This window comes from Hypanus sabinus, chromosome 2 (assembly GCF_030144855.1).
Source record: "Hypanus sabinus isolate sHypSab1 chromosome 2, sHypSab1.hap1, whole genome shotgun sequence".
In the NCBI taxonomy this organism is placed as follows: domain Eukaryota; kingdom Metazoa; phylum Chordata; class Chondrichthyes; order Myliobatiformes; family Dasyatidae; genus Hypanus; species Hypanus sabinus.
Genome location: NC_082707.1, coordinates 133,237,178 through 133,252,858, shown reverse-complemented (window position 1 = coordinate 133,252,858; position 15,681 = coordinate 133,237,178). Strand labels below are relative to the sequence as shown.

The 15,681-nt window shown below is 38.0% G+C and overlaps 1 protein-coding gene across 10 annotated transcripts in view; it reads right to left on the bottom strand.

Annotated features, from left to right (window-relative positions):
- Positions 1–15,681, bottom strand: part of LOC132384020 (gephyrin) — a 647,984-nt gene that overhangs the window by 525,015 nt on the left and 107,288 nt on the right. The window contains exon 1 of one of the 10 annotated variants that reach the window (XM_059955347.1): positions 13,923–14,033. The exons of the other annotated variants lie outside the window; for them this stretch is intronic. The gene's annotated coding sequence lies outside the window, so the exon portion shown is untranslated. Of the gene's footprint in view, positions 1–13,922; positions 14,034–15,681 lie in introns of those variants that run through there. 10 annotated transcript variants of the gene reach the window in all.

Sequence of the window (15,681 nt, the reverse complement as noted above, 5' to 3'; positions counted from 1 at the left end):
GTCTTTATTCCTTTGGCTCTTAAACAATTCAAGACAGCCTCACAGATGTCCTCCCCCCGTGTTTGGTCTTTTAGAGGTATCAACTCAATCAGTTCTTCCTGTGGCCCGGCAGAGTTTACATACCGGCAGAACAACGCTATTTGTTCAATATCACCTTTGTCTTTAGACTCGTCACAGGCAATCGAGTAGGCCACAGCTGAATTGATGTCTTTAATTTGCTGTCTTGTGATGTCTTCTGCCATTTTTATGGTTCTGTCTTTGACAGTCTTTGCAGAGAGGGGCATATCCCTGATTTTCTGCACAATTTCACTCTTGTTTTTAAAGTCCGTGAATAGATGTTCTGAAATCTTAATGAAAGATTCTTTTATATATTCACCATCTGTAAACTGCTTCCCGTGCCTGACTATTTCCTAAGCGGCAATATAACTGGCGTATGTCGTTGATTTTCCAGACTTCATCCATTTCTGGAAATGATTTTTGCTCAGATCAACCTTCCACATCAGTTCCGAAACGGCTTTTTTTCTCTCATCTCCATCCGGATATTTTTGAGCAAAGGCTGCGTGTTTATTCTGGAAATGCCTTGCGACATTTGACTTTTTGTTGTTTGCTAGTTTCTCATTGCATATTAAGCATACCGGTAAACCAGTCTCGTCAACAGTGAAAGCAAATGAATCTGTCCACGGATCATTAAACGTTCTGTTTTCTTCAGTCACTTTTCTTTTTTTAGAATTCTCCATAGTTGGCTTACCTTGGATCGAAAAATTAAAGAAATCGCGCACTGGCGGGTGTCAGGTATTGGCAGTGGTGACGTATATTAATAGCGATAAAAACACGTTGTAGCGGTGTGCTCACGCAGTCAGTTAACTGCAGTCGAATAACTTTATTCGAACTAAACAGCCTTGCTTTTAAGCCTCCCTCAACCCAGCCCCCATGGACGCAGATGCTGCAAAAGACGCGTACTCACAAACCCCCGTAGGCTATCTCCCTTAGCCGGAATGCTGGCTAATTGTGAGCCGTTTCGGATGTGCCAGGAAATGTGTCGCCACACTTAGATTGTACAAGATCACCATAATCTTCAAATTTAGAATTACATTTCAAAAGCTAACAAACTAACATAAAATACATTTTAATTAAATACTGACCAATTATTTCCCAAAGCCACAGGGAGCCGCAGCACAGAGGTGAAAGAGCCACAAATGGCTCGGGAGCCGCAGGTTGCCGACCCCCGCCCTAGACAAACGATCGAGCTGTTTCTTATTGATGATTATTATTAGACCCGCGCTTTTAGATTGAGTAATGACTACGTATATTATCTGAATGTTTGTATTAATCTTATTTTTGTGCCCCTTTCATAAATAAAGACGTTTAAAAATAGTACCATCAGACTTCAACAGACCTCTCTATCTTTGCTGGTAAGTGATCCAGTTACGGGATTTCGTAACACTACAATCTACAAATCAGCTAACAGGAATGAGGAAAGGGTAGTGGAAATAGAGAAAGCAAAAAATCTTTGTACTTGCCATGTGGTTGCAGGAATGGAGGCAGCCAATTTGTGAACTATTTGTTAAAACGTTCAAGGATAACTTGATTAAAGCAAGTTAAAGGAATTTCTGCTGATGATCTGCTAAACCTGAGGCCATTCTCAGATAAGAAGCCATTTGTTATGTAAAGTGACAGGCATGCAGAAGGAACAGCTGTGATCTTGCCATCTGGGTCCAGTGTTTGGCTTTCCTGGCTTAACTGATTTGAACCAATCAGAGTTTGACAAAACAAAGAAACTTTTACCTAGGTCACAAGGCTAGAGGAAACAGCTATAAAGCAATATTGCTTGTAACCTTATGCCACATCACATGAGAACTAATACAGGACAGTTAGATGACCTGGAACCAACAAAACTGAAGCCTCATAGATTGATCTGATTTAAAAAAAAGTGTAAGAATAGAGGATTTCAGGAGTGCAGACAGTGACAACTTTACGGAGACCAACAATTGCAGAAGTAGATGACTTCACGTCAGAAACATGGAGATTATATCGGAATCAAGAAAAACTAATGGCCAGCATATACTCCTTTCCCCAGGTATTACCATTTTTCTTCTTTGATTGTTCATAGAGGGTCCAGAGAACTTTGTGGGTGTGCACACAGGTATTTAGGTGTATAAATACATATGTTTGTCAGATGAGCCAATAAAGGTACTTATCAGTAAATACAAATTCTCTATGTGCTTAACTGATCATTATTGAGGGGGTAATCCTTGGAACAAATTTATCTTTGTCTATTCCCTTCACTCTCATTACGCGACCTGGGTTTTTTGGTTGTAACAGTAGCATGATGGCCTTGGAATCTTCATTATACTGCATAACCAACAGAAAGTTGAAACTCTTTTGTGTATTCATAGTCTGAGCATGGCAGTATGGTTCAACTGTGCATCATGTCAATTCACCCAGAGAGGATTTAAGAGTCAACCACTTTGGTGAATCTGGAATCAGAGTGGGCAAAGAAGTAAACCAGATTTTGTTGTTATAACAATCTGTGGTCTTGTGGTCATCATTACTAACTGATATATTTAATTCCATACCATTAAGAAATCTTAAATTCTAAAGCTTCCATGACAGACACAATAAAATTTTCAGAAACATTCACTTGCTGTGAAGTCTTGCCTGAAGTGACATATTGGCTGCTAAATATAATTAATCCTGTGAACAGATTTAATTGATCACAATTCATTTCAAACATCAAAACATTTGTAAAGATATTAAAATTCTTCTTTTTTTCCCAAAAATTTTACTGGCCTCTTTTGTTGGAAATGGATGAGACTGGCAAGGCGCTATTTCTCTTATTTGACGTGGCCCATGGCACAGCTGGCAGCAATGAAGGTCCACCATCTCTGTCTGACCTTGGTCATCCTTTTTAGTGTGCCCCAGCTGTGGTTCAGGGTCCTCATTTCTGCCTCTATGGTACAATGTCAAGTTTGATCTCCCACGTCTCCTCCACCCTTCGGGGATCCAATGAAGGGCTTTCTTAATGATGAGTTTACCTCTCTACTCATCACATGCCCAATCTGGTAAGAAAGAGGCATGCTCAGATGCAACAGCTTCCACAGGGTCAACCAAAGGTGTTATTTTCTTTTTAAAATGTATTTTTTTTTACTATCGCAAGTCTCTGTTGGACATTAAGAGCTTAAAGTACTGCATGTCTACCCCATCAGTATGCTGCTCATGGCAGAGAAAGTGAAGGAGCTAAACTTGATGCAGACTGTGATGCTGCCTGTGACAGAGAGGCATCAGTGCATGAAAGAGATGTGCAGTCTAACAGCGAGCGTTATCATCTTGGTCATTTTTCTTGTAATTGCAAGACCCTGTAAGAAATGGAGGCTGGAAATGGAAATGCTGCAAGTCCAATTCATTGGTTTATTGGCGGACAGCAGGGGAGCTTTGTGACCTCAATTGTATTGAGAACTAAGCCTCCCACCCTGATGTCACCTGCTTGCAGCTGCACAGGGGACGACATCAGTCAAGTATTCCACCAGATTGCTGGAGGCGGTGTAGAGTGGTGTCCATGCTAGAGTCAGTGCTGCTCTCCAGCCTTCACTCAGCAGAAGACCCATTGTATTGTGTTCAACGGGAACTTTATTTTACTGTGACTATACTTTACTGCTATCTTATACGTGCTATGTTGCATGTGTCTTGTGCTGTGTACTACTGTTGGTACAGTGTTTTGTACCTTGGCCCTGGAGTAAGTAACACTGTTTCATTTGGCTGTATTTATGGGTGGTTGAATGACAATTAAACTTGAACTTTAAATTCTTTAGTTGTTTTCTGAGAACACCTAGATTCATCCATGCAAGTGTTGACTGCAAATGACAAGTTAAACTGGTTGGCTGCCCCTCCTGGAAACTCCTTAGAAAATCAGTTACAACAATCCGAGGTCCTTTTTGGCCACTTTTGGTTGCTAGCCTATGACTATATAAACTTTTTTTTTAAATGAGTAGGATGGTGGCATTGGAACTTGCACACAGGTTACTGGACTGGAACCAAAACCACTGAGCTGTTATATCCCAAATGTCACTTTAATCAACCAGCTGGATTGCTTTGCTGTCAAATTAATTCCTGATGGTTTGATATGCTCACGGTCAACTTCACAGAACAGAACTACATACCATCAAGCTCCATGTCACCCATTTCTTGATTCAATAGTACGAAAACTGCATTTTCACACCTCTCACTTTGTCTCTGATATGCAGAAGAAGCATACATCAGGTAGATCACCAGCTTAATTTACAATAAAAGACCATTCACATCATAGTCAAAAAAGCTAGTCTTTGTTTCCCAAAGAATTGATAAAGTAGTTAAAAGGTCAACACGGTCAGTTAAGCATAGCAGGCTGTTTTTTCCGAAAGAAATCACGGATGATCAACAGATGTGCTAAGCCATGCTGAGCCTTATTTCTTCTTGGAGTTAGACAGTGTTTCAAGGTCTTTGTTTCCTTGTGCAGTCATCCACATAGATAAAACTGCTCCAGCTTGTTCTGTGTATGTGGGCATTATGCCTGATTTGGAATCTGTCTCTTGGGACTGTCCTATATGTAGATAAGTCTGGCTCCAGCCTGTCTTGTGTGTGGGTATCTGAACGACTATATGCATTTTGTAAGGGGAATTGTGAGTTAGATGGTGGACTGGGCAAGAACAGTCACAGACTGTTCCTGTTTGAGCAACTAACAGAAGCGCCCTGGAGGTTTATACTTATACGGTCTCTGAGTGACTTTATCCAGATACAACTTCCACAGAATAACACCTTAAATTGAGAAATATGATGATGGAATTCTGAATTTGGAATTTAGTTTAAAGTTGGAGTTTTTGAATTCTATAATCCTAATGCAATAACTTCATCTCAGATCCATACTCATAAATATTCTAAAACACAAATTCTGGATGCTGAAGAGTAGGTGTACCTTATCCGCAGATTCGACATGTGCGAATTCAACCAACCGCGGATCGGGAAAACTTGGAAGTTCTCTCTCCAGCACTCGTTATTTGAGCATGTACAGACTATTTGTTCTTGTCATTATTCCTTAAATAATACAATACAACAACTATTTATATAGCATTTACATTGTATTAGGTATTATAAGTAATCTTGAAATGACTTAAAAGTACAAGCAGTCCTCAGGTTATGAATGAGTTCCGTTCCTGAGTCCGTCTTTAAGTCGGATTTGAAGTTGGGACAGGTACATCCAGTATTATAGCTTTCATTGGGGCAGGGCCTTTCACATGCTCCATTAGAATTGTACCGATCGTTGACCGACTATAGCCTAACACTTTTCCAATGACCGATGGCGTTTCACCTCTTTCCGACTGCTTTATTAGTTCCACTTTATTTTCAATTGTGATTATTTTCGTGAACAGAATCACTGCGGATTCAGGGCTGCACCGCCAGGTCCTAATGTCCACTGAACTGACCATTTTAAATAAAGTCCAGGGTTCTGCTGGGTCCTAAAGACCACCTCACTGAGACAGGTTTAAAAAGGGACTTGAACATCCGTGTTTTTTGGTATCCGCAGGGGGCCTCAGAACCAATTCCCCGTGGATAAGGAGGGCCGACTATATTATCAACATGGGAACAGCCATATTCCCCTATTTCCTTACACCGCAGAAGCCATTTAGCCTTCTGAGTCAATGCTGATTTACAAATCAATCCAGTTTCCTTACTACTTTCCCTGAAATACTCTACATACATTCCATCCCACCTACACTATGAACTACTAATAGAAGCCAATTACCAACCAACTTGCATAGCTTCAGCAAATAGAATGAAACCAAAACACCAAGAGGAAACCCATCGATCAAATGATGAATATGCAAATTCCACATGGAAAGCACTGGAGGTCAAGATTGAACCCGGGTCACTCTAGATATGAGTTAAGTTCTGAAGCAATAAAAACAAGATGTTTGGGCCGGGTCAAGATAGGGGTAGGGAGTGGCAGTAAATTGTTAGACAAGTCTGTGAAAGCCTGTAATTACACAGAGAACAGGTATTAATACAAAGAGGAAGATACCTGAATGATTGAAGGCCTACTGTATTTTATAGAGGATTTTTTTTTACTATGAAATGACTTATGCTCTATTCAGGATTGAATAGGATGCCAAAGATAGAGTAGTCACAGGGACAGTAGAATTTGTGGCAAAGTTATAAACTTTTTGTCAGAAGCCAAGATGTCTGCAGCTTGTCCAATATTAAAGCAAGCCAAGCAGCATTGTTTTGTTGTGAATTGCTTTGATTTGAAAAACATGTATATAAACTAAGTTTAAAAAAAACTCAAGACATTTGTATTTTTATACAATTAACTCTACACACTGGATCATCATCTGGTCAGGTATAGTTAAATTAAAACTTATTTCATGAGATGTCCCTAGAATGCTTTTGATGATCAAAAAAAATCTTGCTGTAAAAATGATCAGATCGCTGACAAACAAATTTGTGACCAGTTGTCACAGTTCTGCAGTAACTAAAGATGGAATACAAAAAAAAGTGTTTGGTGAGAAAAGAATGGTCATTTTCCTTTTCAGTTATCTTTTCAAATCAGTCTTAATCCAAACTGCATGTCACATTAGGTAATATTCTAAACTGAAGGGTACTGAAATTAAGAATAGACAATAAAGTATCACAAAAGCTGTTTAAAAACAGAAGGAAATTACTGTTCTTGTTCTATAAGTACTCTGCTTTCATTTCACAAAGAAGAGAAAATATGCAGATGCTGGAAATACAAATAACATACAAAAAGTGCTGGAGGAACTCAGCAGGCCAGGCAGCATCTATGGAAAGGAATACAGTTGACGTTTTGGACCCTTCAGGACTGGTGAAAAAGGGACGAGGAGCAGAATTAAAAGGTTAGAGCTTAACTCTACTCTTCATCTTATTTTCTCCAGTTCTGCGGAAGAGTCTCGACCCAAAACGTCAACTGTATTCTTTTCCATAGATGCTGCCTGGCCCGCTGAGTTCCTCCAGCATTTTGTGTGTATTACTCTGCTTTCCTTGACTCCTTTATCAATGCACACCATCATCAACACCATGGCCTACTGAATTTGAGTGTGTGTGAATTACACACTAAAGCAAACAAAAAGAATTACATACACTTCATAATCTTTATTTCTTTTGTAATTATTCCACCTTTAAGCAAATGTTATTCCCAACAAACTCAAGCAATGAAGTTTAAAATCAAAGTGATGAGACTACAGGGGCTATTTAGCCTACTGTATCTGTGGTGCTCAGCAAAGAACCACCCTTCCTTATTCCATTTTCCAGCATTATGTGCATAACCCTATAGATTACATTTCTTCAAGTACACATCCAAGTATTTTTTTAACAATTATGGTTTCTGGCTCCACTATCCTTTCAAACAGTGAATTTAACACCTTTATCTACTAGCTGAAAATGTCTTTCCACACTTAGCAGGATAATCAAAGCAACCACCCTCTTAAACAGGTAAAAAAATTATCAAGAATTAAAAATTCTTGGAATACAACTTCCACATAATCCAATATTATTTTTATTAGGTGATATTGAAGGGATAAAACCGATACCCAAATTGAATAAATATCATAAAGAATTTATAAAAATTGCATTGGCAGTAGCCAAAAAGGCTATTGCAGTTACTTGGAAATCAGATACATATTTAAGTATAGATCGTTGGAAGAAAGAAATTTATAGCTGTATTCCACTTGAAAAAATTATAATTTAAGAGATAAATATGAAACATTTTTGAAAATTTGGCGCCCTTATTTACAAAAGACAGGATTAAATATATAGGTGCTCTGAAGATGAAATAATTGGTTATTTGGGGAAAGAAAAAAATATATATACTAAAGTTATTACGAACTCCATGGAGCATGTGGGGATCTTCCAATATCCAGGCACTCTTTCTTTCTTTTTTTTCTTTCTTTCTCTTTTTTTCCATAGGGATGCTAGGGGGGAGGGGTTAAGGGGAGGGGGGATTAGTAATATACATTTTTTTTCCATACTTTATTTTGTAACTACTTGAAATACAATAAAAAAAAGTTTATAAAAAAAAGAATAAAAAAGCTTGGCTGAACTTTTACTTTTTTGGTCCACTGATGTACCTTTACTGACATCTCAAATCAGCAGCAAACTTACTGTGGCTCAGATATTCAACAAATACATGTACAAGGCCACATTAAAACATTTAAAGCAAACTGAATAAATGAATGAAACCTATAGAGTGTTACTTTTTGGCATAAATTGCAACTGCATAAATGCTTTAACTGCCAAATAACTTTTCTCAGATATTACTAGTTATTCCCTATTGCATAGGATCAAAAGTTTGACAAGGATTCCTGTGCTTCTGGAAGGAAAAGGGAAAAGGAATTTGGGGCAGGGAGAGCAGTAACCAGGGGTAAAGGAAGAACAAGCTTAGTGGCAGACAAGTGTAATTGCTGCATTATCAAAATAGAGCAACTGCAGCAAATGATAACCCAATAGAAGATCTCTGTATCTTAGCAACCTCACTAATAAGCTGGGTTGTTCAAAGCAACATAACGCCTACCCATTATTATCATCTGTTTTCTTTCAAATAGAACTCTCAGAATTCCCAGCTCCCAGCAGGCAAATATCCATAGGCAATAATAGCATATTTTGATATCATGCCTTCTGCATCTTTCACCAACAATGAAATAACTATTCTCTCCTATAACCAAATACTGTTAAAGTAGAGCACAAGCTACTATTCTGCAGTTTATATGATCATTGAGCAGTAAACTAGATGGTACAATGCTCCTTTCAGATAGACCTGAACTATCAGGCTACAAGTCATGCTTAATGAACATATCACTGACAGATTAAGTAGGGGAATGATAACACCTGGCGAACAGTATTCAAATTGGATCACACTCAAAACCCTCGAGATAAGCAAATAACAATTCACAATTGGGCAGAATGATAGCCTTGAATCCACACACTACTTTTAAAGAAAAGCAATTTAACAATCAGCTAAGTTTACAACTAAAATATGAATTGAAGCTTTCACCATGAAAATGTTTTATTCTGTTAGGTTTATCAATCAGAAATGTGCTAATTAATGAAATCTTACTATCTTTAGTGCATAAGCACTATATTTTTTGTATCAGATAATAAATGAACTACACAGTATTTTGGAGCACTCCAACACGTCCAAAAGTAGCACAAGACTTGTTCATGATTTGGTTGCTACACTGTATCTGAATGTCAATTTTAATAAGTATAGTTACCCATTTAACTTGGCAAATCAATTTATCTTCACAGTTTTTCAAGATCTAATCAGTAATATCTGGCAATAGAAAAACAAAGCATCTCAATTCCCTAGAAAATGCATGTCATCTCATATCAACATTGACAACCTGCCACTTGCAAACTGTCAATCTGAAAAGTGTAAGAATATTCTGCCCTGTTCAGATCTGTAATTGTAAGGGAGTGGATGACAGCACAGTAATTACTAAAACTCCAAATGCAAAAACATATTGCACAAGGTGCACTGGATGAAAAGCTTTACCATTGAAAATAAATGTAATCACTTCTTTGGACTCCTTACAACTTTATTGTAAAATCAACAATAATATTTCAGAAGAGCAGCACATTTTCCCCACACAATCCTATTGTGCCTTGATTCTTTTACTGCCTGAAAATCTACCAATATATCGAAAATAAAACGAAAGCTTTGACAAACATCATATCTGGCGTGACATGCAAATATACAGGCACATTTCATGTTCACCACTTTGAATCTCCAATGCCTCTAATCTAACCGAAAATAGTCTAAACCTACCACAGTTCAATTTCCCTACAATGTATTTATAAGTGGATTATGAAGACCAAAATAAAGACAGAAAGTAGTGTGGATTTCTGATCACTGTCACCATTCTTATCTGAAAATGTATGCAAGTTATTATGGGATAACCTAATAATTATTTTCACCAGAAACACAAGAGATTCTGCAGATGCTGGAAATCTTGAGGACTACACACAAAATGTTGCAGGCATTCAGCTGGTCAGGCAACATTTTTAGAGGGAATTAAACAGTCAATGTTTGGGCCCAAAACCTTTCATTAAGACCATCATAACCCTGATGAAGGGTGTCAGCCCAAAAGTTGTCTGACTAGGATGTAAATGGAGGTCAATGGCAAAATTGTTATCAATACCCACTGTGTCCAAATAGGTTCAAAGCTTCAAAGTGCATTTATTATCACAATATGTTTGCAGTTTACAACCGAGATTAGTCTTCCCACCGACAGCCACAAAACAAAAAATAACAGGGAACCAGTTCAACAAAAAAACATCAAACCCGCCCCCAAACAGAGAGAAAAAAACAAACTGCACAAAAGGCAAAGAAAACTAATGAAAAACACAGAATGCAAAATCAAAAGAGTCCAGGCATATTCATCCCAGTTCAATCCAATGCTGTGTTGTTAATGCTGCGGGCCACCCCGACCAAAATCACACAAAATAGCAACAAAAAAAGGAGCGACCAGAAACACATCATAAAGTGAATTACAGTCCAATCCACAAACTGCATCAATTAAATCTTGTCCAATAGCCAGGACTCCAGCACAATCTTCTGGCAGCATTGAGTAAGAGGGAGAGGGAGAGGGCAGGGGGAGAGGGAGAGGGGGCAGAGGGCAGAGGGGGAGGGGGAGGGAGAGAGGGAGAGGGACCGACCATTCAAACACAGGGTCCTCCTCTGGGAGCAGGGAGCAAAAGACTGGTAGCAGTACTGAATACCCGCTCGCCCTCTGCTTTTGCCTCAATGATCTTCAATCTTTCTTGGTGCTTTAATCAGTGAGATTGGCGGGAAATGAAGTCAATCATCGGTGTCTGTCCCGTCTCCAAGCTTCTTGGTCCCAAGGCAGCATGCTTTGCTTGAAACCCCACTGAACCTTTCAGAGACAGCAAAGTGCCAGATCATTCAATCGGTTCAAAAAACACACTACCAAAATGCAGACTACAGGTTCCTACAGCAGCAAAGCTTGAAATAAGTAAGAAATAAAGTCAGAAGTGATAAATGCAAACTCAAATGTAATTCAGCAAGATATTAAATAAGGCACTCTTGTAAAAGGAAAACCCAATGAACTACCATAAATGTTTGACTACAACTAGACATCAGGAAATTTTTAGAAACAAAACCAACAAATGGCACAAGTATCAGAAATATAACGTAACTGGAGCCAAGGAGCAAATAGGATTCCACTTGATTTGACAGCATCTTCATTTAGAGTACAAAATTATTGGGAGATGATTAACAACAGCAAATACTACACAAAGGAATCAGATAAAGGATCAACAGAATTACAGAGGAAGAATGAAGAGAAAAATGCACAGTTGGGGCAGGAACTTGAGAAATACATAATAGGAAATGGAGGGGTAAAAGACAAAAAAAGAGAGAAAACAAACACAAACTATTTTAGTAAAGAAGCAAGAAACAAACTGGGAGTGGAATACAGAAACAGCTAAGGATGAACTGAAAGATTAGAGTGAAGAAAGAAACAGAACAAGGGAGAAAGCAATAAAAGGAAACTAAAATGAGGAAAGAGAGAGGGAGCAGCTACATCAGTCAAAGATAGGTGGTATATTAAACCAAAGTTTTAAATTGAAGATGGCTCTCAGTGGAGAAATGGGGAAAGAGTTAAAAATTACACAATTTTAAAAAGTTATTCTATTTTAGATTTGGTTTGAAGAATGGTATGGGGGGGCATTGCGAGGTGCAAAGAACAGATCTTTAAGGAGCAGAATAAAAGAAGTGAGAGAAGCTTTAGTATAAGCTATTTTGTTCTGGTAGACAGATGGTTTTTGGGTTTCCCTCCAAGAGATAACCATCAGTTCCTAGGAGCTGGGCTTCAGTGAAAGAAAGTGAATTGAGTTAGCAAAATATTGTGGATCCTGAAAATCAAAACTAAAAACGCTGGAAATAATCAGTAGATCAGCCCGTGCAGAGACAGCATCCACATTTACAGTCAATTACCTTTTATTCAGAATTGCGAAAAGATATAAATGAAACTAGTTTTAAGTTGGAAAAAAAAGGGCAGAAAGAATGAAAGGGTAGGAAGTGGAATACAGAAGAGATAAATGACACTAATGATGCTGTTTGGAAGAGGGTGATAAAAGTGGGATTGAAAGGGATGCAAATATGAAAAGATGAATGAAATCTTAAAAACAAAAGGGGAGAGAGAAGGGAGAATGTTTGGGATAGCTGATAACTTAATGTTGTTAATTTCATGCTGAGTTCTCAAAGCTACAACATCCAAAGTCAGAAAATAAAGTGTCGTTCCTCAAGTTTAAGTTGAACTCTCTTGGAACTCAGTTAGCTTTGATTTTGATTTTATTTATATTTGAAGAACTCTTTGTACGTTGTAAAATGAAAACTTGGGGGAAAAAAAAACTTCAGTTACTTATGTGAGTAAAACCTTTGCTAATTCAGCTATATTTATTTGTTAAAATTCTTTCGTTAAATAAGAATACAAGCAGTTTTCATTTTTTTCATTCCTTTATGTTCTTTAGATTATTGATCTCTTAATGAAACAAAAAGTCAAATATTTTATTTAAAGTCTGCTAATCAGATACAGAAGCAACAATATTTTCAAATAGTAGAAACATTTCATAAAATTAAATTGAATGCCTTTAGACATCAGTGATTAAATCTGGGAATCACAGCTGTCGATGCTGATCTTAATGTGCCTCTCCAGGAAACACTGAAACAATAGGATTGTATGATATCTGTTAGAATTATATCACAATCAATATTGCTGTAAGTCAGCCAAAAGGTTACAAATACTCCACAGTTCCAGATCTTAAACACACACAGGAGCAAAACTCCAGAAGCAAATCAACACCCTGTCTTTATGTTGAATAGTTTATTCAGAATATTTAATGCCAATTTATTCAATACGTTAAAACTATTACTTGTCTTTCAAGTCCTTCACTTTTGCACTGGACTTGCCTGTTGCTTGCCTGAGAACTATTGTACACTATTGGCGCTCAAATGCAAAAGGAACGCTCCATCATTGCTCTCTGCTTCCTATCAGCACCGTCACTTTGGATCCAATTTACCACTTGACTGGGATGGTGTGGACTCCAACCATTTGGACCAGCCTCCAAGTGGGACCTTGTCAAAAGATTCACTGAAGTCAGTGAAACTTGCACCAACTGCACTACCCTCATTAATTAATGTATTTTCTTAAATCGTAGAAACATTCCATCTGATCAGACAGAAATCTGACCAACAAAGCCAAACTGACTATCTTTGATTAATTTCCTGCCTAACAAAGTAAAGATTAATCCTGTCCCTTTAATTTTTCCAACGATATTAGTCTTGCAGGTAGTTTGCAGGTTCATTTTAGTTGGCCTTCTTGAATAAAGGCAGCACATTTGTTATTGGTCAGTCAGCTGGCAATTCATTTGTGATAACTAAAGATTTAAAAATCTTTTTCTGAGCACAGCAATCTTCTCCCTATTGCAGCTGGGGTTGGTCTATTCAAGTTCTGTGGTCTTATCCACATATTAAAATACTTAATATTTTCTCCAAATATGTTTCAGAATTCAACACAGGTTCATTTATTTATCATATGCACATCAAAAGATACAATGAAATGAATTCTTTGCATTAACAACCAACACAACCCAAGGATATGCACAAACATATGTTGACCATAATGTTCAACAGAACACAAGCAAAACAATGACAACAACAAAACCAATAAAAGCAAGATAAACAACATGCACAAAATGCTGTGTGAAACATCAACGGTGCTTCTCCTTATAGATGTTGCCGGGTCTGCTGTGTTCCAACAGCATTTTGTGTGTGTTGTTTGAATTCCCAGCATCTGCAGATTTCTTCGTGAAAAGCAAGACAAGTCTCTTTCCCATCCTCCCACCCATTCACTCACACAAACAGACAGGCCTCCAACTGCAAGGCAAGTTTCCTCCAGGCCTCTGACTGCAGCTCTTATCCTCGGACTCTGACTCGCAGACATTGGGCCTCCAGCCCCTAGCTCAGAACAGCAGACAATGGAGTACGTTAGTCACTTATTAAGTCAGTTTATAGTTTCCACACAAGTATATTACTTCTCTGCACCTTAGAATGATTTATTTAGAGAGATTGTGGTGTAAGTAACACCTCAGCAAGCAAGTGTTTGCATATTCCTTTAGCATTGCTAACACATATACTTGCTACTTTTCCAGTTCGAATTTTAGTGATTCGTTTGCTGAAATAAATTTTAATTTCTTTAAGTGCTGACAAAGACTATAAAGCTGGGCCTTTTGTGCTGTGTATATTAACATTTACTGAAGTTCATCGACTTGTTCAGACATTTTCTACATTAAAAAAAACTTGAATTAGAAGACAAGCTCTATTAAAATAGGTGCACATAGAATGATGAGAAAAAACTTACTCAGAAAATACTGCTGTCTGGCCTGCTGTGTTCCACCAGCAGTTTGTGTGTGCTGCTTCTGATTAGTACAGTTACTTTCCATACAAGTACACTTACAACACCATTATCCAAAGATTGGACTGCATTTATTTTTGTGTGCTAATATAGTGCTGCATTTAACATTAGTGTTTAAATGGTCACAGTCAAAGAAAGTTTTGAGAAACTGGTTAAGAACAAGTTTAAACATCCATTAGTTTGATTTACATTCAAAAGGAAGTTTTGTAAAGGGATTTGTACAGTTCTCATTGGACCACACTTAACTCAGCACTTCACTGTACAGTGAGCAAAAAGAAGGACATCAGCAAGGCACATTCCCCTTAGCAGCAATATACCTAATAGCTGCCACAGATTTTTAAAAAAACAGGAATATAAGGAACTATAGGGAAGAGGAGGAATGTCCAAACTTTTCTGATTGGGAATGTATGAGCAACTATGCATTCTACAATAGAACACTGAACATGAGGCAATAGTTCTCCTTAAACAAATGGTGCACTGCATTGCTTTGTTACGATGAGCATGGTGAAGGCATTCATGAGTGAAGCATTATCCTAAAGGAGGAGGATGTGCATGTGAGAACATATGTAGCTCTTTCCTGCTGGAGCAGAGATGTACCCTGCACATTCACACACCTCTTCAACGTAAGCAGTCTTGTACAGATTACTGCAAGACAGGTAAGACAGCAGACTGAAGTGAAATCAAGTGTGATGTTAGGGTCTGTGAGTCTGCTGAATTCTGTGTCTGGAGATTGAAAGAATGCTAATATGTTATAAATCCTATTTGTAACTTTCTAACATTGTCTCCTGAAAAGTTGCCTGATCACCAGATTCAAAACAATTTCCCTCTCTCACCAGACTACATGAAGCCACCTCCCAACAGTCTCTCAGGCACCACCCTTATCTGCACCCCACAGTCAGCCATCCTAGATTGCTGCGTCAGTAAGCCTTGGAAAGCAGACTAACACTAGCCCACCTAAGGCAAGAGTTTCATGACTTATCAAGGACATTATCTAGCTTGAAGTGAAAGGAAGCAGTCTTCCAGCAGTCAGAATGAGGTCATGTAGGGAATACACCAGTTATTGAAATCCAATTACAAGGTTGTCATATAGTAAAAGCACTTGGGTGTATAATTTTCAAGACAAATGGTATGATTTTCCAGTTATGTCTAATTTGATTTCATTTTGTTTCAAACAATTCTCATGACACACACAACATTTTGG